The sequence below is a fragment of the Microtus pennsylvanicus genome, chromosome Y, assembly GCF_037038515.1.
Source record: "Microtus pennsylvanicus isolate mMicPen1 chromosome Y, mMicPen1.hap1, whole genome shotgun sequence".
Classification (NCBI taxonomy): Eukaryota; Metazoa; Chordata; class Mammalia; order Rodentia; family Cricetidae; genus Microtus; species Microtus pennsylvanicus.
The window spans coordinates 37166798-37192130 of NC_134602.1; the positions used below are offsets into that span (position 1 = coordinate 37166798).

The 25333-nt window shown below is 41.3% G+C and overlaps 1 non-coding gene across 1 annotated transcript; it reads left to right on the forward strand.

The window, feature by feature from the left end:
* Positions 1-18196: 18196 nt before the first annotated feature.
* Positions 18197-18269, forward strand: Trnak-cuu (transfer RNA lysine (anticodon CUU)). The gene has a single exon. It is a non-coding gene; the product is annotated as a tRNA-Lys (tRNA).
* Positions 18270-25333: the final 7064 nt, after the last annotated feature.

Sequence of the window (25333 nt, forward strand, 5' to 3'; positions counted from 1 at the left end):
CATTTGATGAATGGTTTAATTCGTACTGGCTGTAAGTCAAAGGATGTTTGAACTCCACGAGAGCATGTTGCCTAGTGAAAAGTGTCTCCGCTCAGTTGCTCTTCTCCAGTAAGTTGGACATCAAGCTACCTACTTAGTTTTGCCAGAATTCTGTCTGCCACCTACTTTGTCATGCCTGGATTCGGTATGCCTTGAACTCTCATAGGTCTTATCCATGCCATCCAACCCTTGTCAGTTCATTTAAATAATTGCCCTGCCATATCTGGAAAACAGTGTTCCCTTTCATTGATCATGTTCTGTAGTACTTGGGCTATAAAACTCATGAACACACTCACCCACACACAGTATAAACATGTACATATGATGCCCACTAGTGTGTGACATGCACACATATGATGAATGCACCGAACTCCATAATATCAGTAAAGTAGGGAATCCATGATGCTAGGTGGAGTCTGGCAAAGACCCCACACACCCATCAAACCACCAAATACCAGTATGGTACTGATGTCTGACTCCCATCCTGTAAGGAACCTGCCATCCTGTAACTGCGCTATTGTTGGTTCCTTCATCTTCACAAACTTGGTTAAAATGTTAGAGTTGTCAAACTGGGAGTTAGGGTCCAGCATGTAGATCAGCTGTCCCAGGTCAGGTGATTTGGCTACAATTTGGGTGAGAAATTGTACCAGGGAATTCTGGTACACCCTCTCCTCCTCTTCTCCCCGTCCTCATCATCACTTTTGTGGGTGGGCCTGGAGCACAAAGAAGGTAAAATGGAATAAGCCTCCTCCTTAGTGGAAAACCTTGTCAATCCTTAATTTGACCTGACTCTCTGAGGGAATGCAGCACATTTTTTCCTACTAGGTCTCCTCATTCATTGGTTCACTCATTTTTCTAATGAATGATTGAATCCATCCATTCTTCCTTGTCTCTCTCTCTTCTTTCTTCCCTACTTCCATTTCCCCCTTGATTGTAGAAATTTGAGCAGCAGGGCTGCATCCCCATTGGGCCGCCTTGTAAGTTTATACTCTGAAATAACAATACAAAATTATTCATTTCAACACTGCCTGCCCCATTATTTTCAGCCATTTCCTCAGGTGACAGACACTCATCTCTCAAACACCATAGTTGGCAGAGCAGTGAAACATACATTCATGGGCACAAATGGCTCTAAGAAAGACTGGAACGGGATGGTCCTAGAAGAGGTGCCAATCATGAAGACCTGGTTTTATATTACCTACAAGAAAGATCCGGTTTTGTACATTTACCACCTCCTGGATGACTACCTGGAAGGCAACCTCCACATCATGCCAGGCTCTAAGGAAGAGTGGAGTGGCGTGGTCCCAGATGAGGTGCAGACCATAACGACCTGTTTCTACATTGTCAACGAGAATGATCCGGTCCTGTACCTTTACCACCATCATGATGATTCCATTGAAGGCAACCTCCACATCACGCCTTAATGTCCTCCAGTAGAGGTGACTTTGGAATTAGGCAGGGATTCCTTGGAGGGCAAAAGAGTGCAGTACAACAAAAAAGATGGAACCCAAGAGATAGGTAAAATTATTTGCCAAGTTCCCAACAAACCTTCTGTGTATTTCATCAAGTTTGATAATGACTTCCATATCTATGTCTATGATTTGGTGAAGATCTGTTAAAGTGAAATTCTCAAATTTTGAGGGGCAGACTTAATGCTCTCTTTGGGAATGTGTTTTTTCAGAGATACCTCAGGTCTTCTATGAATCCTGGTATCTTTTCCAATGGATTATTCTTTCTCAAAGAATAAAAATTTGTTAACATGTTGTGTTATTTGGTCAATGATGGATTGTGTTTGGTGGATGGGGCATCACAGAAATACATGCCTCAGAACAAAGCAGGATTTATGGTATTTTCCCCTTGGGGAGTAAAGGACTGGGGATGCGTGGTGTGGTAAAGGACAAGATGGCTGTCAAGGAAGCAGTGGAGAGGGGACAAAAAGTTGTATGATCTCGGGGCGGTATGAAGCTTGAGGGAAAACCATGTCAAATTTGAGCAGCAGGGCTGCATCCCCATGGGGCCGCCTTGTAAGGTTATGCTCCGAAATAACAACACAAAACTATTCATTTCAACACTGCCTGCCCCATTATTTTCAGCCTCTTAACCCATGTCTAATAATGTATGTTGCAGCACGAGGTGCGCTTAGAAGGAAAGATTTAGCATGTCTGACCTGGTGCCTGGTTGTATCGCCTTCTGCCTCAGAGTGCAGAGCTACCATTTCTGCCCATGGGAGAGGTGCATGGCATCTCTAAGCTCAATTCCTATTCCTCCCAGCATTCTCTTATGTTTATTCCACCCACCTATGTTCTAACCTTGCAGGCCAATCAGTTTCTTTATTTAATTAACCAATGACCTATACTCCATCATTACTCCTATTTCTGTTTAAACAAGAACGAAATCTTTAACTTTAACATAGCAAAATTACATATAACAAAACAGTTATCAAGCAAGAATTACAGTTACAATATTTATATCTATTTTATCTTTTATCATAACAATGGAAAACTATAACTATCTATCTATTCTTCAACTCCATCAGAGACTCCAGAATAATACAGTATTACCTAAGCAAACAAAAAGTAAGCCATTTTCAAAATCTAGAAATGACAGAGACATCTCGCTGCCTGGACAGTCACCCAAAGTTCCTCTGTACCTTTGGTGTTTCCATCCTCAGCCTACAGGCCCATAGTTTCCAGCAGACATTTCCATGAAGCAGGAAATTTCAAAGGCAGTCACTATCTGCTTGTCTTGAAGAATGTTTTGCTGACACTTTCCTGAATCAGGAACACGAAAAGATCATCTCACCTTTAGGCAAGTTCAGTAGTCCTCTCTCTGAGTGTTTTCTGTGTACAGTTTATGCAACAATCCAGGCAAGAGCAGTTTCTTCCCCAAATGGCTATCAAACTCCATAAGGATCCTCTTTGATGCCCATCTTCTTCCTGAAGAAGATATGTGCTGCCAAGAGTAGAGTGTCTCACTGTCATGAAAAACCCTAAGGTGCTAAAACATTAAATAGCCTATTTTGTAGTCTAGAGAGATATGAATAATGCCTATCTAACAGAAATATATATATATATATATATATATATATATATATATATATATATATATATGTAGCTAGAAAATCTAAATAACTTGACTACAAACTGGACTATTATTAATGATTATCCATTAATAACCTATATACATTATATTTTTAAATGAACTACACAATCACAATACCTTAATGAAGATCAAAAATGCATATACATATAACAAAATTGACCTAAAATCTCTATCAGTAAAGCAAAATCTATACTAATGCAAATATTCATATCTATATCACATCCCACTTTAAATGTAAAAGAACGTTTATAAGCCATATTTGGGAACGTGGGTGCAGTTTTTTCTCTCCAAAATGCTTCCTGCTGAATGGTGGCATCATTATTGATTTATCTCAGTTGGCAGTTGAGCGAAGCAATTTTTTAAAAGTGTTCACAGCAACCTTTAAGTATGGCGTGGTCCATCCTACCATATTAGGATAGAGGCATCCACAGACTATCACCCTCTGTGAAAACAAAATAGAAACTCCTTTCCAAAGCATCATGTCCTTAGATCCAAATTTCAAAGTCAAGGGATTTTCAAAATATCTATGTTGGATTATTTCAGCAGCATTTATAAAGAAACATCTTTTAGCAGCTATTGCTACTGCCTCAAAATTCAAATGATTCAAAAAGAGCATAATAGCATACAATATCAAAATTCGCTGTGAATTTTCCATCTTTGTGCGCTTCATTTAACCTCTATTTTGTTTATTTTTCCTTTTTATTTTTTGCCTTTTGAGACAGGTTCTCTGTATCTTTGACCTGGAATAACTCTGTATACCTGTCTGTCCTTGAAGTCTCAGAGATCTGCCTCTCTCTGCCTTTCAGGCATTGGGATTAAAGGTGTATGCTACTACACATTGAACTCACAAAGATCTGTTTGTCTCGCCTTCAAGGCACTGGGATTAAAGGCGTGTGCTACCTCACCTTGAAGGTACAGTGGTCAATCTCCCTCTGCCTCCCATGTGTTGGGTTTACAGGTGTGTCCTACCACACCCAACAACTCTCTTCCTTTTTTTAACTTTAAGAACTTCAAATTTTAGGCTGCACATATTTTTAACACACTGTAAATCATTTAAAAATTTTCTTTGTCTTTGAATCTCTCTTTACTCTATTTCTCTCTCTGTTTTTCTGACCACATGAGTCTTTCATTTACCAAGCAATCTCAGTAGGACTAAAGCCGTGGCTTTGCTGGCCAGATGTAGCCCATTCCTTAGCTTTCTGCCATTCCAACCTTGTGGCTGAGGTACCGAACAGAACCACATTCAGTGCCACAAGTCTACAGTGTTTCAAGGTCCTTTCCATCAAAGAGGCTGCAACAGACAACACTCAAGCCCTCTTTCTGTAGCTGGCCCTCCTTCCTCAAACAGTCAGAGTTTGCCCAGGCAGGATGGCCCAGAAAGCCGGCATTTTAAAACAACACAGTTTGTTTTTCCTGCTACTGCTGAAAACATACAAGCATTCAGTTGGCTTTTATCAACACCATTTAAATGTTTTGTGGCAGGACCTCTTAAGGGATGCAGGGTTTTGCAGCTGAAGCTGTGTCAGCAAGCCTCTTTTAGATGAGAGCCCTTGCTTTCTTCTAGCAAGCAGAGCAGACCGAGAAATCGCTGCTACCAAGAAAACATGCTTTACTCTTTCCCAAGATTTCTCAGGCTTTCAGTGGATTCAGTTGTCCACAAGGCTGCAAGCCATTCTGTAGTTATTTGAGCAGCGAGGCTGTGTCCCCAGCACCACGGCCGCATGAAGGTTATGCCTGAAATAAATACACAAAAACTGTATTCTTTTATACACTGCTGGCCCATTAGATTCAGCATTTTAACCTATTTCTAATAATCAGTGTAGTATAACGAGGTGCACTTACCAGAAAAAATTCAGCATGTCTGACATGGTGGCTGGCTGCATCGACATCTGCCTCAGAGAGCAGAGCTATGGCATCTGCCGGGGAAAGGGGAGCATGGCTTCTCTGAGCACACTACCTCTTCCTCCCGGCATTCTATTTTGTTTACTCCACCTACCTATGTTCTAATCTATCAGCTGAAGCGGATTCTTTCTTTAATTAATCAATAAACTTCTTCTGTCACTTTATCCTTTCAACAGCTTGCCCATATAAATTTCCCATGTGTCTTCTGTTGTATAATCTTTCATTTGTAAAGAACTTGCTCTCTCAGGGGAGGATTTTTCTGACATCTCTGTGGATGGAGATCATATGAGGAAGATCAGATGAGCAACCATGACAACTCTAATGCTGTAGAGTTAGGTGGACCAGAGATTGATGGCTGACATTCCTGTGCTATGCATCAGATGCCCCTGAACTCTGGCCCTGTTGACAGACAGGCAGACATCAATTTGGTCAAACATACTTAACTCATTCGGGTTCACAGATACTGTAAATGGAGTTTTAATTCTTCTTCTAAACTAATAAAAAAAACAAGATTAGGAGATGAGAAGAGCCTGATGTAAGGCCTCAAAATGGGTCACTTTGCAAAGGAAAGGTTACCTGCCTCCATGTATGCTGTCTCCCTTTCTTAGTCAAATCCAGCCTTCCAGTTTCTAGCTAACAGCTAACCATAGGATTGGACCCAACTGCCTTTGATTTCTGAAATAAGTGCTGTCCCCTTAAGGTCTCATAACAGCACAGGAAGGTTTGTAAGACTGTCCCAGCAACAATTTAAAGCAACTCTAAGACACCAAAGATGCAGCAAATTTGGTTAATTGGTAATATAGATCGTTCTGATGGGACAAAATAATTTAGAATTAAAAAAAAACAGATTGGTGTACTCACGATGAATTTATGTGATATGGCACACACAGGCTTCTGGTTCTGAATACTTCATGCTCGGTGGGTTTTGGAGATTGTCGTGACCCTGAACCTAGCTGGAGGCTTTGGGGCCTTGAAAGGACAAGACTTAATATTTCAGGACATCCTTGTACTTGGTGTCCTCTGTTTACTGATTTCCTTACAGAGAATGAGCAGCCATCTACTCCTGCTGCCATGCCTTCCCCACATGAACAGAGAGAAGACCCTATACACACAGGTTGCTTGTATCGCATGTGAAGGCATAAGTCACAAACAAACTCCCACAGCAGTTTTGAATTGTGATTAATAGAATGATTAGTTCTTGAAAGGGGAAAAACTTAGAGATCACAATCCCTTAAAAAGCCCTCTGCAGCATCAGAAAAGGAGCCTAGTAGCCGGAAGGGAAACTCAAGCAAGAGATCAAGCTGAAGGTAGAAGTTGCTTTTTAAAAGAGAGAGAGACCACAACTCAATGGGCTGGTATCTCAGTGGTTATTCAGGAAACATCACAGAGAAAGGATCTGCTTCATGCATGAGAGTCACCGATGATTTCCCTTTAAGAAAAAAAACCCATTAAAACTCCCAATAACATCATCAGCATTCAACAACATGTCTATGATTTCTTTGCCTTGCCTTTGATTGTGCAGTAAATGATGCTGATACTTAATCTGTGAAAATAATGCAAATTTCCTTGTAACTGACTAGACAGAATTGACAGGTTATCTTAAACACAGCAGGGAGTCACTCTACGATGGAACTGGTTCATCATCACCTGTGTGACAGTGACATAATTAAGATCTTTCCTTTGTCTATAAATCTCATTATGTTCAACATGATATGTTGTCATACAGATTTCTTAGAGTTTTGTCCCACTGGTGGTTTCCTTGGTATGCTTACATAATTTTGGCCAGATCCAATCAGTTTTGCCATGCACTCTCAGCTCCACGTCATTGTGTTCCCCTTATGTTCCAGTCCAGACATTTTAGACCTCTTGTAACTGTTGTAAGAGTATCTCATGTTCAACCTAAATGATTTAGGGTTTAATTTAGGCTGGGTTTTATCTTCCATCACTGAGTTCATTGACTTTCCTTGGGCGTAATTCCTGGGACACTGAGCCTAACTCCTGGGGGATTCCTCCAGCTGTTTCTCCTTTCTTAGATAGTTTACACTCTCACTATTACTGTGAGAGTGTTTCTGTAACAAATATTCTTCTCAAGATGAAAAGAAACTTCAATGTTACAATCCATTTGTTATTGTGATTTAAATACACACACACAAACACACAAAAGTTAATGCACATACACTGATGATATCTCAATTTATGGGGCCATTCTGGGGAAGTCAAGATCGATATCTCTCGAGTGGTTCTCAGAAGGCCATAGGGTGACCCTCTCTAGGTACTTAAGCAGGGAGGAGAAGTTGACCGCACTGTGACATGTCCCTAGGAACTATGTGTGCCTTGTCCCATAGTCAGACTGATGACTGACTATCTTGAAAACCACCATGGAACATTTGTTTGGCAAATGATGGAGATCAAGTCAGGGTCAAAATCAGAAAACTAGATGGAGCTTCCAAGCTCCAGTGGAAGAGCAGATGGATGGAGATAAAGAGCAAAGATGTCAGGAATATAAGGGCTTGGTCCACACTATGAGACACCGTGCCTGAACTAAGGGGATTTCAACTAATCCAGTGACCTGGGAATGAAAGAACATGGGATCAAACCGGAAGCTCTGAATGTGGCTGACAATTGGGGCAGACGGAGAAGCCAAAGATAATGGCACTTGCAATTGTCCGCATTTCATACACTGGCTATTTGTGATCATATTTTTTGTGGATGCATACCTTGCTAAATCTGGATGGATGAAGGGTGGGCTTGGACTTCCCACAGCTCAAAGTACCCTGCCCTCTATTTGGACTGGTGTTTGAGTAAAGTGGTTTATTTGCGGAGCAAGAAGAATGTGGGAGGAGGAAGAAAAATGGAAAGTTTTATAGTTATTATTATGAAGTAATGGAAAAATCAATAGAAAATAACCAATGAGGACATTGGAGCTAGGAAAAAAAACATACATGTGAGTTGTTGACTCAGACCAAAAATTATTTTACAGAAAAAAAAAACACATAAAGGGGTTGAGTTACTTGAAAAATATGACTCAAGTAATTGGGAAGAAGATTGGGGTTTTTATTTTGGGTCTTCATGGGGCTGTATGAGCAGCATTTTAGGACCTGTATGCTGGATATTTCTAGGGGTTAGTAGGGAAGAAACCTGGCTAGGAGGAGTTTTATGACATAAGTAGAGCCTTGATGATGTCACAAAGCTTTGGTTGGGGGTGGCAACTCTGTTCCACATGAAGCACTAGTCTTCTGTGAAGGTGGGCTTACTTGTTCACGGTGGCTGAGGAGGTCAGTTCAGCTCTTGGGCTCCACGACTGTTCAACCGAATTTCCAGAAGTTGGAATCTAGAGAGCCAAGATATTTTCTTTTGGTAAATATGTTTAGGAAGCAACTAGGACCTCTGTAGTCAAAGAAAGGTTTCTTTCAAATCTGCTCTGGGTCCAAAATTTATGTCGTTAACAGCTCCTATATTTGATAGCTGGGGGACGATTAATGTAAGGTATTCTCCCCACTCTATCTTTGCTAAAAATGTCCAATTCCTCAGTCCACTTAAATGACAAAGATCCTCTTTGTCCATATGTGTTTTAAAAGATAATTATTTCTAATAGGTGCTGTTGCACAGATTAATGTTTCTTTCTTTTGGCAGTTTGACTCACAGTACTCACTTTTCTAATGAAGATACAGAATATCTTTATGTAATCAACCTGGATCTGGATCAGGAGACACAATAGAGAGAGCCAGTGGACTGGAGTGCCATGACCTTGGGCAGGTGGTTATAGATCATCCAACTAACCAGTAGCTTGAGTGGTAAGGAGAGGAGTGGCTGTTCTTTGAATTCTTTGCCATCTGTTCAGATATTTCTTTCTCACTTTAGGTATAGGCATAGCTTCGTCTCTCATTGATATAGTAAGTCAGGAAGTAGGTTTCTCAGTAGAGGTCAATTGCATTTTGCAGCAGGAATATGTCTCTGATACACATATACTGAGCTGTAGACAAGAGTTTGATAATTTTTCTATTAATTTCTTAAGAACATATTCCATTTTGGTATCCAAATCTATTCAGCCCTGCCTTTTTCACCTGCTCCAAAGTTATTCCTAAAAAGAGCCTTGACCTCACATCCTCACCTTCTTATCCTTGCAGGCACTTATGGTTGAGGAAACCACTTTGTGTCTGATTTAAACTGAAGAGTTCTTCCTATGCAGAGATTGGCAGCTATGAAGCCCAAGCACAGAAACAGAGCCAAGAGACAGTGGAACAGGAGTGCTGTGGCCTATCTCAGAAAGTCTCCCGCCATGATGAAGATGCCTCTTAGTATGAGTTGCATGCCACATCTCCAGAAGAAGAACGGGCCATCGCTCCAGAAGCAAAAACTTAGTAAGCCTTTTGAGGCCCTGGAGAATATTGTTGGCCGCAGAATTTCTCATGGCTGGAAGGAAGCCAATGAACCAGTCACCCATTGGAAAGCCATCATTCTAGATCAACTGCCAACATATCCCTCTCTCTATTTGTTGAAATATGATGGGATTGATTGTGTCTATGGCTTGGAGCTTCATAGTGATGAAAGGATTTTAAACCTGAAGATCCTGCCTAATAATGTGCCATTTCCTCAGGTGACAGACACTCATCTCTCAAACACCATAGTTGGCAGAGCAGTGAAACATACATTCATGGGCACAAATGGCTCTAAGAATGACTGGAACGGGATGGTCCTAGAAGAGGTGCCAATCATGAAGACCTGGTTTTATATTACCTACAAGAAAGATCCGGTCTTGTACATTTACCACCTCCTGGATGACTACCTGGAAGGCAACCTCCACATCATGGCAGGCTCTAAGGAAGAGTGGAGTGGCGTGGTCCCAGATGAGGTGCAGACCATAACGACCTGTTTCTACATTGTCAACGAGAATGATCCGGTCCTGTACCTTTACCACCATCATGATGATTCCATTGAAGGCAACCTCCACATCACGCCCGAATGTCCTCCAGGAGAGGTGACTTTGGAATTAGGCAGGGATTCCTTGGAGGGCAAAAGAGTGCAGTAAAACAAAAAAGATGGAACCCAAGAGATGGGTAAAATTATTTGCCAAGTTCCCAACAAACCTTCTGTGTATTTCATCAAGTTTGATAATGACTTCCATATCTATGTCTATGATTTGGTGAAGATCTGTTAAAGTGAAATTCTCAAATTTTGAGGGTCAGACTTAATTCTCTCCTAGGGAATGTGTTTTTTCAGAGATACCTCAGGTCTTCTATGAATCCTGGTACCTTTTCCAATGGATTATTCTTTCTCAAAGAATAAAAATTTGTTAACATGTTGTGTTATTTGGTCAATGATGGATTGTGTTTGGTGGATGGGGCATCACAGAAATACATGCCTCAAAACAAAGCAGGATTTATGGTCTTTTCCCCTTGGAGAGTAAAGGACTGGGGATGCGTGGTGTGGTAAAGGACAAGATGGCTGTCAAGGAAGCAGTGGAGAGGGGACAAAAAGTTGTATGATCTCGGGGCGGTATGAAGCTTGAGGGAAAACCATGTCTAATGTAAAGATGTGACCGATATCAGCATGAGGTATTGGGACTTAAGAGGATAAAGAGTAGATTAATCAGGAAGGGACACAAATGTATACTCAAAATAAGAGAAAATTACGTTTCATTTGGTGAATGGTTTAATTCGTACTGGCTGTAAATCTAATGATGTTTGATCTCCACTAGAGCATGTTGCTTAGTGAAAAGTGTCTCCGCTCAGTTGCTCTTCTCCAGTAAGTTGGACATCAAGCTACCTACTTAGTTTTGCCAAAATTCTGTCTGCCACCTATTTGTCATGCCTGGATTCGGTATGCCTTGAACTCTCATAGGTCTTATCCATGCCATCCAACCCTTGTCAGTTCATTTAAATAATTGCCCTGCCATATCTGGAAAACAGTGTTCCCATTCATTGATCATGTTCTGTAGTACTTGGGCTATAAAACTCATGAACACACTCACCCAGACACAGGATAAACATGTACATATGATGCCCACTAGTGTGTGACATGCACACATAGGATGAATGCACCGAACTCCATAATATCAGTAAAGTAGGGAATCCATGATGCTAGGTGGAGTCTGGCAAAGACCCCACACACCCATCAAACCGCCAAATACCAGTATGGTACTGATGTCTGACTCCCATCCTGTAAGGAACCTGCCATCCTGTAACTGCGCTATTGTTGGTTCCTTCATCTTCACAAAATTGGTTAAAATGTTAGAGTTGTCAAACTGGGAGTTAGGGTCCAGCATGTAGATCAGCTGTCCCAGGTCAATCGATTTGGCTACAATTTGGGTGAGAAATTGTACCAGGGAATTCTGGTACACCCTCTCCTCTTCTTCTCCCTGTCCTCATCATCACTCTTGTGGGTGGGCCTGGAGCACAAAGAAGGTAAAATGGAATAAGCCTCCTCCTTAGTGGAAAACCTTGTCAATCCTTAATTTGACCTGACTCTCTGAGGGAATGCAGCACATTTTTTCCTACTAGATCTCCTCATTCATTGGTTCACTCATTTTTCCAAGGAATGATTGAATTCATCCATTCTTCCTTGTCTCTCTCTCTTCTTTCTTCCCTTCTTCCATTTCCCCCTAGATTGTAGAAATTTGAGCAGCAGGGCTGCATCCCCATGGGGCCGCCTTGTAAGGTTATGCTCCGAAATAACAACACAAAACTATTCATTTCAACACTGCCTGCCCCATTATTTTCAGCCTCTTAACCCATGTCTAATAATGTATGTTGCAGCACGAGGTGCGCTTAGAAGGAAAGATTTAGCATGTCTGACCTGGTGGCTGGCTGTATCGCCATGTGCCTCAGAGTGCAGAGCTACCATTTCTGCCCATGGGAGAGGTGCATGGCATCTCTAAGCTCAATTCCTATTCCTCCCAGCATTCTCTTATGTTTATTTCACCCACCTATGTTCTAACCTTTCAGGCCAAACAGTTTCTTTATTTAATTAACCAATGACCTATACTCCATCATTACTCCTATTTCTGTTTAAACAAGAACGGAATCTTTAACTTTAACATAGCAAAATTACATATAACAAAACAGTTATCAAGCAAGAATTACAGTTACAATATTTATATCTATTTTATCTTTTATCATAACAATGTAAAACTATAACTATCTATCTATTCTTCAACTCCATCAGAAACTCCAGAATAATACAGTATTACCTAAGCAAACAAAAAGTAAGCCATTTTCAAAATCTAGAAATGACAGAGACATCTCGCTGCCTGGACAGTCACCCAAAGTTCCCCTGTACCGTTGGTGTTTCCATCCTCAGCCTACAGGCCCATAGTTTCCAGCAGACATTTCCATGAAGCAGGAAATTTCAAAGGCAGTCACTATCTGCTTGTCTTGAAGAATGTTTTGCTGACCCTTTCTTGAATCAGGAACACGAAAAGATCATCTCACCTTTAGGCAAGTTCAGTAGTCCTCTCTCTGAGTGTTTTCTGTGTACAGTTTATGCAACAATCCAGGCAAGAGCAGTTTCTTCCCCAAATGGCTATCAAACTCCATAAGGATCCTCTTTGATGCCCATCTTCTTCCTGAAGTAGATATGTGCTGCCAAGAGTAGAGTGTCTCACTTTCATGAAAAACCCTAATGTACTAAAACATTAAATAGCCTGTTTTGTAGTCTAGAGAGATATGAATAATGCCTATCTAACTGAAATATACATATCTGTGTAGCTAGAAAATCTAACTAACATGACTACAAACTTGACTATTATTAACGATTATCCATTAATAACCTATATACATTATATTTTTAAATGAACTACATAATCACAATACCTTAATGAAGATCAAAAATGCATATACATTTAACAAAATTGACCTAAAATCTCTACCAGAAAAGCAAAATCTATACTAATGCAAATATTCATATCTATATCACATCCCACTTTAAATGTAAAAGAACGTTTATAAGCCATATTTGGGAACGTTGGTGCAGTTTTTTCTCTCCAAAATGCTTCCTACTGAATGGTGCCATCATTATTGTTTTATCTCAGTTGGCAGTTGAGCGAAGCAATTTTTTAAAGGTGTTCACAGCAACCTTTAAGTAGGGCGTGGTCCATCCTACCATATTAGGATAGAGGCATCCACAGACTATCACCCTCTGTGAAAACAAAATAGAAACTCCTTTCCCAAGCATCATGTCCTTAGATCCAAATTCCAAAGTCAAGGCATTTTCAAAATATCTATGTTGGATTATTTCAGCAGCTTTTATAAAGAAACATCTTTTAGCAGCTATTGCTACTGCCTCAAAATTCAAATGATTCAAAAAGAGCATAATAGCATACAATATCAAAATTCGCTGTGAATTTTCCATCTTTGTGCGCTTCAATTTAACCTCTATTTTGTTTATTTTTCCTTTTTATTTTTTGCCTTTTGAGACAGGTTCTCTGTATCTTTGACCTGGAATAACTCTGTATACCTGTCTGTCCTTGAAGTCTCAGAGATCTGCCTCTCTCTGCCTTTCAGGCATTGGGATTAAAGGTGTATGCAACTACACATTGAACTCACAAAGATCTGTTTGTCTCTGCCTTCAAGGCATTGGGATTAAAGGTATGTGCTACCTCACCCTGAAGGTACAGAGGTCAATCTCCCTCTGCCTCCCATGTGTTGGGTTTACAGGTGTGTACTACCACACCCAACAACTCTCTTCCTTTTTTTTAACTTTAAGAACTTCAAATTTTAGCCTGCACATATTTTTAACCCACTGTAAATCATTTAAAAATTTTCTTTGTCTTTGAATCTCTCTTTACTCTATTTCTCTCTCTGTTTTTCTGACCACATGAGTCTTTCATTTACCAAGCAATCTCAGTAGGACTAAAGCCGTGGCTTTGCTGGCCAGATGTAGCCCATTCCTTAGCTTTCTGCCATTCCAACCTTGTGGCTGAGGTACCGAACAGAGCTGCATTCATTGCCACATGTCTACAGTGTTTCAGGTTCCTTGCCATCAAAGAGGCTGCAACAGACAACACTCAAGCCCTCTTTCTGTAGCTGGCCCTCCTTCATCAAACAGTCAGAGTTTGCCCAGGCAGGATGGCCCAGAAATCTGGCATTTTAAAACAACACAGTTTTTTTCCCTGCTACTGCTGAAAACATACAAGCATTCAGTTGGCTTTTATCAACACCATTTAAATGTTTTGTGGCAGGACCTCTTAAGGGCTGCAGGGTTTTGCAGCTGAAGCTGAGTCAGCAAGCCTCTTTTAGATGAGAGCCCTTGCTTTCTTCTAGCAAGCAGAGCAGACCGAGAAATCGCTGCTACCAAGAAAACATGCTTTACTCTTTCCCAAGCTTTCTCAGGCTTTCAGTGGATTCAATTGTCCAGAAGGCTGCAAGCCATTCTGTAGTTATTTGAGCAGCGAGGCTGTGTCCCCAGCACCATGGCCGCATGAAGGTTATGCCTGAAATAAATACACAAAAACTGTATTCTTTTAAACACTGCTGGCCCATTAGATTCAGCATTTTAACCTATTTCTAATAATCAGTGTAGTATTATGAGGTGCGCTTACCAGGAAAAATTCAGCATGTCTGACATGGTGGCTGGCTGCATCGACATCTGCCTCAGAGAGCAGAGCTATGGCATCTGCCGGGGAAAGGGCAGCATGGCTTCTCTGAGCTCACTACCTCTTCCTCCCGGCATTCTATTTTGTTTACTCCACCTACCTATGTTCTAACCTATCAGCTAAAGCGGATTCTTTCTTTAATTAATCAATAAACTTCTTCTGTCACTTTATCCTTTCAACAGCTTGCCCATATAAATCTCCATGTGTCTTCTGTTGTATAATCTTTCATTTGTAAAGAACTTGCACTCTCAGGGGAGGATTTTTCTGACATCTCTGTGGATGGAGATCATATGAGGAAGATCAGATGAGCAACCATGACAACTCTAATGCTGTAGAGTTAGGTGGACCAGAGATTGATGGCTGACATTCCTGTGCTATGCATCAGATGCCCCTGAACTCTGGCCCTGTTGACAGACAGGCAGACATCAAGTTGGTCACACATACTTAACTCATTCAGGTTCACAGATACTGTGAATGGAGTTTTAATTCTTCTCCTAAACTAATAAAACAACCAAGATTAAGAGAAGAGAAGAGCCTGAAGTAAGGCCTCAAAATGGGTCATTTTGCAAAGGAAAGGTTACCTGCCTCCATGTATGCTGTCTCCCTTTCTTAGTCAAATCCATCCTTCCAGTGTCTAGCTAACAGCTAACCATAGGATTGAACCCAACTGCCTTTGATTTCTGAAATAAGTGCTGTCCCCTTAAGGTCTCATAACAGCACAGGAAGGTTTGTAAGACTGTCCCAGCAACAATTTAAAGCAATTCTAGGACACCAAAGATGCAGCAAATTTGGTTAATTGGTAATATAGATCGTTCCGATGGGACAAAATAATTTAGTATTAAAAAAAAAAAAACAGATAGGTGTACTCACGATGAATTTATGTGATATGGCACACACAGGCTTCTGGTTCTGAATACTTCATGCTCGGTGGGTTTTGGAGATTGTCGTGACCCTGAACCTAGCTGGAGGCTTTGGATCTTGAAAGGACAAGACTTAATATTTCAGGACATCCTTGTACTTGGTCCCCACTGTTTACTGATTTCCTTACAGAGAATGAGCAGCCATCTACTCCTGCTGCCATGCCTTCCCCACATGAACAGAGAGAAGACCCTATACACACAGGTCGCTTGTATCACATGTGAAGGCATAAGTCACAAACAAACTCCCACAGCAGTTTAGAATTGTGATTAATAGAATGATTAGTTCTTGAAAGGGGAAAAACTTAGAGATCACAATCCCTTACTGTAGTAATATGGACGGTGGCAGGGTTGCGTCCCCAAATCCCCAGCCGCCTGGCTCGGCTAGCTTATGCCCCAAATAATTACACGGACACTGTATTCTTTTAAACACTGCTCTGGCCCATTTCTAATCATCTGTGTAGCGCCCCTAGGTGTGCATACCGGGAAGATTCTAGCCTATGTCCATCCTGGGTTGGAGCTTCATAGCGTGCGTCTTCCCTGGAGTAGGTAGCATGGCGTCTCTCCTGTGTCTGCTCCGGAGAGCAGAGCTGCGGAGTCTGACCTCACTTCCTCTTCCTCCTGGCATTCTGTTCTGTCTACTCCTCCCACCTATCTTCTAACCAATGAATGGGCCAAGGCAGTTCCTTTATTGCTTAGCCAATGAAATCAACAGATTGATATATGACACTCCCACATCACTTCCACTTTTTCTGTTTAAACAAAAAAACGAAGGCTTTAAACTTAACATAGCAAAATTACATATAACAAAACAGTTATCAAGTAAAAATTACATCAGAAACATTCATACATATAACAAAATTAACCGTAAATCTCTATCAATAAAGCAAAATCTATACTAATGCAAATTATTCATGTCTATATCATATCCCCCTTTAAATGTAAAAGAACATTTATAAACTATATTTGGGAACATGGGCGCAGTTTTTTCTCTCCAAACTGCTTCCTGCTGAATGGGGGCTCTGTTAATCAGATCATTTAGGGTGTAACCTGTGTGCCAGGTTTATCTCAGTTGGCAGTTGAGTGACGTAATTTTTTGAGGGCGTTCACAGGAACATTTCAGGAGGTCGTGGTCTATCATACCAAATCGGGATAGAAGAAATCCAAAGGGTCTGGTCCTCTGTGAAAACAAAAGAAGACTCTCTCCAAAGCATCATATCCTTAGACCCAAATTCTGATATCATACCCTCATGATATCCGTTCTGGTTCCACTGGGCAGCCCATATAATGAAATGTCTCTCTGTACTTAGCTCCTACACAGTCAAAAATTTTAAAGAAAACATAATAATACAAAGAATCCAGACTCTCTGTGAATTTTTCATCTTTACGCGGCTTATTTTTACTCTATCACTTTACTTTATTCTGTCTCTTTAAAGACTTTACCTTTTTTTTTTAAAAACATTAACTTTATTCTCTATATTCTTTTTCTTCTCTCTCCCAAGCCTACGTACATTCATCCAACAGTGTGACGCGTTTAGTGGTCTGAATCTGTCCTATTGTGAATCTGCAATTTTTTACTATCCAGGAGCACTTTTGATTTGCGCCTTTAAATCACTAGGCGCTTAAGAATCTAAGCTGTGACATTCCTACGTTAACTTTTTGCTTTTTGAGCGCACATCTGTAGACCAGGCTGTCTTTGAACTCTCAGAGATCCGCCTGTCTCTGCCTCCCAGGCATTGGGATTAAAGGTGTTTGCTACTACACCTTGAACTCACAGAGATCTGTTTGTCTCTGCCTTCTAGGCACTGGGATTAAAGGCGTGTGCTACCACACCTTGAAGTCACAGAGGTCTATCTCCCTCTGCCTCCCAAGTGTTGGGATTAAAGGTGTGTACACACAACAACTCTCTTCCTTTTTTTTTTGTTTTTTGCTTTAAGAACTTCAACTTTCAGCTTGCATATATTTTAACACACTTTAAACCATTCAGAAATTTTCTCTGTCTTTGAATCTCTCTTTAACTGTATATCTCTCTTTTTCTGACCACGTGAGTCTTTAATTTGCCAAGCAATCTCAGTAGGACTAAAGGCATGGCTTTGCCAGCTAGATCCAGTCCATTCCTTAGCTTTCCAGCCTCATGGCGGATATACAGGCTGCAGCCATGTTTATAGCCACACCTCTATGGCGGTTCAAGGTCCCTGCCAGCCAGCAAGCTACAACAGACAACACTCAAATCCTCTCTCGGTAGCTGGCCCTCCTGCCTCAAACAGTCAGAGTTTGCCCTGGCAGGATGGCCCAGAAAGCCGGCATTTTTAAACAGCGCAGCTTTTTTCCTGCTACGGTTAAAAACCGAAAAACATGCGTTCAGCTTTTCGTCAACACTGTTTAAGTGTTTCGTGGCAGGACCTCTTAATGAGCTGCAGGCTTTGCAGCTGAAGCTGAGTCAGGAAGCCTCTCTTAGATGAGGCGCTTGCTTGCCTCTAGCAAGTAGAGCAGACCCAAGAAATTGCCGTAAGAAACATGCTTTACTCTATTCTTTTCTAAGCTTTCTCAGGCTTTCTGTGGACTCAGTTAGCCACACGTCTGGGCGTCATTTGTAGTAATATGGACGGCGGCAGGGTTGCGTCCCCAAATCCCCAGCCGCCTGGCCCGGCTAGCTCAGTCGGTAGAGCATGGGACTCTTAATCCCAGGGTCGTGGGTTCGAGCCCCACGTTGGGCGCCATTTGTAGTAATATGGACGGCGGCAGGGTTGCGTCCCCAAATGCCCAGCCGCCTGGCTCGGCTAGCTTATGCCCCAAATAATTACACGGACACTGTATTCTTTTAAACACTGCTCTGGCCCATTTCTAATCATCTGTGTAGTGCCCCTAGGTGCGCATACCGGGAAGATTCTAGCCTAAGTCCATCCTGGGTTGGAGCTTCATAGCGTGCGTCTTCCCTGGAGCAGGTAGCATGGCGTCTCTCCTGCGTCTGCTCCGGAGAGCAGAGCTGCGGAGTCTGACCTCACTTCCTCTTCCTCCTGGCATTCTGTTCTGTCTACTCCTCCCACCTATCTTCTAACCAATGAAATGGGCCAAGGCAGTTCCTTTATTGCTTAGCCAATGAAATCAACAGATTGATATATGACACTCCCACATCACCTTACAAAAGCCCTCTGCAGGATCAGAAAAGTAGCCTAGTAGCCGGAAGGGAAGCTCAAGCAAGAGATCAAGCTGAAGGTAGAAGTTGCTTTTTAAAAGAGAGAGAGACCACAACTCAATGGGCTGGTATCTCAGTGGCTATTCAGGAAACATCACAGAGAAAGGATCTGCTTCATGCATGAGAATCACCGATGATTTCCCTTTAAGAAAAATACCCATCAAAACTCCCAATAACATCATCAGCATTCAACAACATGTCTATGATTTCTTTGCCTTGCCTTTGATTGTGCAGTAAATGATGCTGATAGTTAATCTGTGCAATTAATGCAAATTTCCTTGTAACCGACTAGACAGAATTGACAGGTTATCTTAAACACAGCAGGGAGTCACTCTACGATGGAACTGGTTCATCATCACCTGTGTGACAGTGACATAATTAAGATGTTTCCTTTGTCTATAAATCTCATTATGTTCAACATGATATGTTGTCATACAGATTTCTTAGGGTTTTGTCCCACTGGTGGTTTCCTTGGTATGCTTACATAATTTTTGCCAGATCCAATCAGTTTTGCCATGCACTCTCAGCTCCACGTCATTGTGTTCCCCTTATGTTCCAGTCCAGGCATTTTAGACCTCTTGTAACTGTTGTAAGAGTATCTCATGTTCCACCTAAATGATTTAGGGTTTTATTTAGGCTGGGTTTTATCTTCCATCACTGAGTTCATTGACTTTCCTTGGGCGTAATTCCTGGGACACTGAGCCTAACTCCTGGGGGATTCCTCCAGTTATTTCTCCTTTCTTAGATAGTTTACACTCTCACTATTACTGTGAGAGTGTTTCTGTAGCAAATATTCTTCTCAAGATGAGAAGAAACTTCAATATTACAATCCATTTGTTATTGTGATTTAAATACACACACACAAACACACACAAGTTAATGCACATACACTGATGATATCTCAATTTATGGGGCCATTCTGGGGATGTCAAGATCGATATCTCTCGAGTGGTTCTCAGAAGGCCATAGGGTGACCCTCTCTAGGTACTTAAGCAGGGAGGAGAGGTTGACCGCACTGTGACATGTCCCTAGGAACTATGTGTGCCTTGTCCCATAGTCAGACTGATGATTGACTATCTTGAAAACCACCATGGAACTTTTGTTTGGCAAATGATGGAGATCAAGTCAGGGTCAAAATCAGAAAACTAGATGGAGCTTCCAAGCTCCAGTGGAAGAGCAGATGGATGGAGAAAAAGAGCAAGGATGTCAGGAATATAAGGGCTTGGTCCACACTATGAGACACTGTGCCTGAACTAAGGGGATTTCAACTAATCCAGTGACCTGGGAATGAAAGAACATGGGATCAAACTGGAAGCTGTGAATGTGGCTGACAATTGGGGCAGACGGAGAAGCCAAAGATAATGGCACTTGCAATTGTCTGCATATCATACACTGGCTTTTTGTGATCATATATTTTGTGGATGCATACCTTGCTAAATCTGGATGGATGAAGGGTGGGCTTGGACTTCCCACAGCTCAAAGTACCCTGCCATCTATTTGGGCTGGTGTTTGAGTGGAGAGGTTTATTTGCGGAGCAAGAAGAATGTGGGAGGAGGAAGAAAAGTGGAAATTTTGATAATTATTATTATGAAGTAATGGAAAAATCAATAGAAAATAACCAATGAGGACATTGGAGCTAGGAAAAAAAATCATGTGAGTTGTTGATTCAGACCAAAAATTATTTTACAGAAAAAAAAAAAAAAACACATAAAGGGGTTGAGTTACTTGGAAAATATGACTCAAGTAATTGGGAAGAAGATTGGGGTTTTTATTTTGGGTCTTCCTGGGGCTGTATGAGCAGCATTTTAGGACCTGTATGCTGCATATCTGGGGGATAGTAGGGAAGAAACCTGGCTAGGAGGAGTTTTATGACATAAGTAGAGCCTTGATGATGTCACAAAGCTTTGGTTGGGGGTGGCAACTCTGTTCCACATGAAGCACTACTCTTCTGTGAAGGTGGGCTTACTATCTTCACGCTGGCTGAGGAGGTCAGTTCAGCTCTTGGGCTCCACAACTGTTCAACCGAATTTCCAAAAGTTGGAATCTAGAGAGCCAAGTTATTTTCTTTTGTTAAATATGTTTAGGAAGCAACTAGGACCTCTGTAGTCAAAGAAAGGTTTCTTTCAAATCTGCTCTGGGTCCAAAATTTATGTCGTTAACAGCTCCTATATTTGATAGCTGGAGGACGGTTAATGTCAGGTATTCTCCCCACTCTATCTTTGCTAAAAATGTCCAATTCCTCAGTCCACTTAAATGGCAAAGATCCTCTTTGTCCATATGTGTTTTAAAAGATAATTATTTCTAATAGGTGCTGTTGCACAGATTAAGGTTTCTTTCTTTTGGCAGTTTGACTCACAGTATTCACTTCTCTAATGAAGATACAGAATATCATTATGTAATCAACCTGGATCTAGGTCAGCAGACACAATAGAGAGAGCCAGTGGACTGGAGTGCCATGACCTTGGGCAGGTGGTTATAGATCAGCCAACTAACCAGTAGCTTGAGTGGTAAGGTGAGGAGTGGCTGTTCTTTGAATTCTTTGCCATCTGTTCAGATATTTCTTTCTCACTTTAGGTATAGGCATAGCTTCTTCTCTCATTGATATAGTAAGTCAGGAAGTAGGTTTCTCAGTAGAGGTCAATTGCATTTTGTAGCAGGAATATGTCTCTGATACACATATACTGAGCTGTAGACAAGAGTTTGATAATTTTCCTATTAATTTCTTAAGAACATATTCCATTTAGGTATCCAAATCTATTCAGCCATGCCTTTTTCACCTGCTCCAAAGTTATTCCTAAAAAGAGCCTTGACCTCACATCCTCACCTTCTTATCCTTGCAGGCACTTATGGTGGACGAAACCACTTTGTGTCTGATTTAAACTGAAGAGTTCTTCCTATGCAGAGATTGGCAGCTATGAAGCCCAAGCACAGAAACAGAGCCAAGAGACAGAGGAACAGGAGTGCTGTGGCCTATCTCAGAAAGTCTCCCGCCATGATGAAGATGCCTCTTAGTATGAGTTGCATGCCACATCTCCAGAAGAAGAACGGGCCATCGCTCCAGAAGCAAAAACTTAGTAAGCCTTTTGAGGCCCTGGAGAATATTGTTGGCCGCAGAATTTCTCATGGCTGGAAGGAAGCCAATGAACCAGTCACCCATTGGAAAGCCATCATTCTAGATCAACTGCCAACATATCCCTCTCTCTATTTGTTGAAATATGATGGGATTGATTGTGTCTATGGCTTGGAGCTTCATAGTGATGAAAGGATTTTAAACCTGAAGATCCTGCCTAATAATGTGCCATTTCCTCAGGTGACAGACACTCATCTCTCAAACACCATAGTTGGCAGAGCAGTGAAACATACATTCATGGGCACAAATGGCTCTAAGAATGACTGGAACGGGATGGTCCTAGAAGAGGTGCCAATCATGAAGACCTGGTTTTATATTACCTACAAGAAAGATCCCGTCTTGTACATTTACCACCTCCTGGATGACTACCTGTAAGGCAACCTCCACATCATGCCAGGCTCTAAGGAAGAGTGGAGTGGCGTGTTCCCAGATGATGTGCAGACCATACCGACCTGTTTCTACATTGTCAACGAGAATGATCCGGACCTGTACCTTTACCACCATCATGATGATTCCATTGAAGGCAACCTCCACATCACGCCTGAATGTCCTCCAGTAGAGGTGACTGTGGAATTAGACAGGGACTCCTTGGAGGGCAAAAGAGTGCAGTACAACAAAAAAGTTGGAACCCAAGAGATAGGTAAAATTATTTGCCAAGTTCCCAACAAACCTTCTGTGTATTTCATCAAGTTTGATAATGACTTCCATATCTATGTCTATGATTTGGTGAAGATCTGTTAAAGTGAAATTCTCAAATTTTGAGGGGCAGACTTAATTCTCTCTGTGTTAATGTGTTTTTTCAGAGATATCTCAGGTCTTCTATGAATGCTGGTATCTTTTCCAATGGATTATTCTTTCTCAAAGAATAAAAATTTGTTAACATGTTGTGTTATTTGGTCAATGATGGATTGTGTTTGGTGGATGGGGCATCACAGAAATACATGCCTCAAAACAAAGCAGGATTTATGGTCTTTTCCCCTTGGAGAGTAAAGGACTGGGGATGCGTGGTGTGGTAAAGGACAAGATGGCTGTCAAGGAAGCAGTGGAGAGGGGACAAAAAGTTGTATGATCTCGGGGCGGTATGAAGCTTGAGGGAAAACCATGTCAAATGTAAAGATGTCACCGATATCAGCGTGAGGTATTGGGACTTAAGAGGATAAAGAGTAGATTAATCAGGAAGGGACACAAATGTATACTCAAAATCAGAGAAATTTAGGTTTCATTTGATGAATGGTTTAATTCGTACTGGCTGTAAGTCAAAGGATGTTTGATCTCCACAAGAGCATGTTGCTTAGTGAAAAGTGTCTCCGCTCAGTTGCTCTTCTCCAGCAAGTTACATCAAGCTACCTACTTAGTTTTGCCAGAATTCTGTCTGCCACCTACTTTGTCATGCCTGGATTCGGTATGCCTTGAACTCTCATAGGTCTTATCCATGCCATCCAACCCTTGTCAGTTCATTTAAATAATTGCCCTGCCATATCTGGAAAACAGTGTTCCCTTTCATTGATCATGTTCTGTAGTACTTGGGCTATAAAACTCATGAACACACTCACCCACACACAGGATAAACATGTACATATGATGCCCATTAGTGTGTGACATGCACACATATGGTGAATGCACCGAACTCCATAATATCAGTAAAGTAGGGAATCCATGATGCTAGGTGGAGTCTGGCAAAGACCCCACACACCCATCAAACCGCCAAATACCAGTATGGTACTGATGTCTGACTCCCATCCTGTAAGGAACCTGCCATCCTGTAACTGGGCTATTTTTGGTTTCTTCATTTTCACAAACTTGGTTAAAATGTTAGAGTTGTCAAACTGGGAGTTAGGGTCCAGCATGTAGATCAGCTGTCCCAGGTAAGGTGATTTGGCTACAATTTGGGTGAGATATTGTACCAGGGAATTCTGGTACACCCTCTCCTCTTCTTCTCCCTGTCCTCATCATCACTCTTGTGGGTGGGCCTGGAGCACAAAGAAGGTAAAATGGAATAAGCCTCCTCCTTAGTGGAAAACCTTGTCAATCCTTAATTTGACCTGACTCTCTGAGGGAATGCAGCACATTTTTTCCTACTAGGTCTCCTCATTCATTGGTTCACTCATTTTCCAAGGAATGATTGAATTCATCCATTCTTCCCTGTCTCTCTCTCTTCTTTCTTCCCTTCTTCCATGTCCCCCTTGATTGTAGAAATTTGAGAAGCAGGGCTGCATCCCCATGGGGCCGCCTTGTAAGGTTATGCTCCGAAATAACAACACAAAACTATTCATTTCAACACTGCCTGCCCCATTATTTTCACCCTCTTAACCCATGTCTAATAATGTATATTGCAGCACGAGGTGCGCTTAGAAGGAAAGATTTAGCATGTCTGACCTGGTGGCTGGCTGTATCACCATCTGCCTCAGAGTGCAGAGCTACAATTTCTGCCCATGGGAGAGGTGCATGGCATCCCTAAGCTCAATTCCTATTCCTCCCAGCATTCTCTTATGTTTGTTCCAGCCACCTATGTTCTAACCTTTCAGGCCAAACAGTTTCTTTATTTAATTAACCAATGACCTATACTCCATTATTACTCCTATTTCTGTTTAAACAAGAACGGAATCTTTAACTTTAACATAGCAAAATTACATATAACAAAACAGTTATCAAGCAAGAATTACAGTTACAATATTTATATCTATTTTATCTTTTATCATAACAATGGAAAACTATAACTATCTATCTCTTCTTCAACTCCATCAGAGACTCCAGAATAATACAGTATTACCTAAGCAAACAAAAAGTAAGCCATTTTCAAACTCTAGAAATGACAGAGACATCTCGCTGCCTGGACAGTCACCCAAAGTTCCTCTGTACCGTTGGTGTTTCCATCCTCATCCTACAGGCCCATAGTTTCCAGCAGACATTTCCATGAAGCAGGAAATTTCAAAGGCAGTCACTATCTGCTTGTCTGGAAGAATGTTTTGCTGACCCTTTCCTGAATCAGGAACACGAAAAGATCATCTCACCTTTAGGCAAGTTCAGTAGTCCTCTCTCTGAGTGTTTTCTGTGTACAGTTTATGCATCAATCCAGGCAAGAGCAGTTTCTTCCCCAAATGGCTATCAAACTCCATAAGGATCCTCTTTGATGCCCATCTTCTTCCTGAAGTAGATATGTGCTGCCAAGAGTAGAGTGTCTCACTGTCATGAAAAACCCTAAGGTAATAAAACATTAAATAGCCTTTTTTGTAGTCTAGAGAGATATGAATAATGCCTATCTGACTGAAATATATATATCTATGTAGCTAGAAAATCTAACTAACATGACTACAAACTTGACTATTATTAATGATTATCCATTAATAACCTATATACATTATATTTTTAAATGAACTACACAATCACAGTACCTTAATTAGATCAAAAATGCATATACATATAACAAAATTGACCTAAAATCTCTATCAGTAAAG